General features: G+C 34.7%; 1 non-coding gene across 1 annotated transcript; it reads right to left on the reverse strand.

Moving 5' to 3' along the window:
* Positions 1-1,143: 1,143 nt before the first annotated feature.
* On the reverse strand, positions 1,144-1,250 carry LOC121208018 (small nucleolar RNA R71). The gene has a single exon (XR_005903059.1). It is a non-coding gene; the product is annotated as a small nucleolar RNA R71 (small nucleolar RNA).
* Positions 1,251-1,524: the final 274 nt, after the last annotated feature.

Raw genomic sequence — 1,524 nt, forward strand, 5'->3', positions numbered from 1 at the left:
TATTTTGATTTAATAAGTATGTATGTGCATCAACACATTTGCTTATTAAAATTTGATTAGTTGGTTGAATTGACATCGAGATATAGTCAAGAGCTAAATGAATTTTGGTAGGTGAGTCTGTTCATAAGTTAGCAAATTACCAAGTTGCCGTAAATTTATTCATAACAACATGAACTTGACTTTAATAATTCTAAGTTAAGAAATGTAATTAATCTAACACAATTATGTCATCTTGATTAAAACCATCTTTTGAAATCATGGAATGGAAATTTTATTTTATTTTACTTAGTTAAATTTTAGTTTTAAATTACTTCCTTAAAATCAAAATATTTTTCCTTCACAAAAGTGTTTTAATTACATTCATAAATAAATTCTTTTTACAGTCCCTGTGGGTACGATAACTCCACATTTACTTGTCACTTTATTACTTGTGGCGATTGTGTACACTTGCACATTTTCGCCTTTCCAAGTTTTTGGCGTTGTTGCTGGGGACTGTTTTAAAAAGTCATTATTTGTGGATTTGTTAATTTTGCATTTTGGTTTATTTTTCTGTTCAATTTTAACTTAATTAATTTTTTCTGTGTTTGTTTCAAGTGTGTATGAGTATTGATTGAGTTATCAATTTACTCTTCCTAGACCCTGAGATTGAAAGAACTTTTTGACAGCGAAAAAAAAACAAGTCAGAGAAGGAGCAAAGAAATGAACTATGAAAATCCAAATCAAGGAAATGGAGTAAACCTTGCTCAAAATCCTATCCTTATTACTGATGATAAGGATAGAGCTCTAAGATAGTATGTTGTGCCAGTGTTTCATGATCTTGATCCAGGTATTGGGAGACCCGAAATTGAGGCACAACAGTTCGGGCTAATACCAGTCATGTTTCAGATGCTTTAGACAATGGGCCAATTCAGCGAAATGTTTACCAAAGATCCTCATCTTCACTTAAGACTGTTAATGGAGGTGAGTGATTCTTTCAAGTTAGCTGGAGTAACCGAAGATGTGCTGCGATTAAAGTTGTTCACATATTTGCTAAGGGACAGAGGTCGAGCCTGGTTGAACTCGTTGCCACCAAATTCCTTTTCAACATGGCAAGAGTTAGCAGAAAGATTCCTCATGAAGTATTTCCAGCCTAGCAAGAATGCTAAGTTGAGGAATGAGATCACTGCTTTCCAAAAAATGGATGATGAGTCCTTGTATGGGACATGGGAAAGGTACAAAGAATTATTACGGAAATGACCTCATCACGAAATCCCTCATTGCATCCAACTTGAGATGTTCTATAACAGTCTTAATGCTCACATGAGAATGGTAGTGGACGCTGCTGCTAACGATGCTCTCCTTTCTAAGTTTTATAACGAGGTTTATGAAATCATTGAGTGGATTGCTAGTAACAATTATCAATGGTCAACCAATCGAGTAGTGTCAAGAAGACGAGTCGTTGGAGTATATGAAGTGGACGCTCTCACTTCACTTGCATCCCGGGTATCCTCAATATCCTCAATGCTTAAAAATATTACCACTAAT

This window comes from Gossypium hirsutum, chromosome A01 (assembly GCF_007990345.1).
Source record: "Gossypium hirsutum isolate 1008001.06 chromosome A01, Gossypium_hirsutum_v2.1, whole genome shotgun sequence".
Classification (NCBI taxonomy): domain Eukaryota; kingdom Viridiplantae; phylum Streptophyta; class Magnoliopsida; order Malvales; family Malvaceae; genus Gossypium; species Gossypium hirsutum.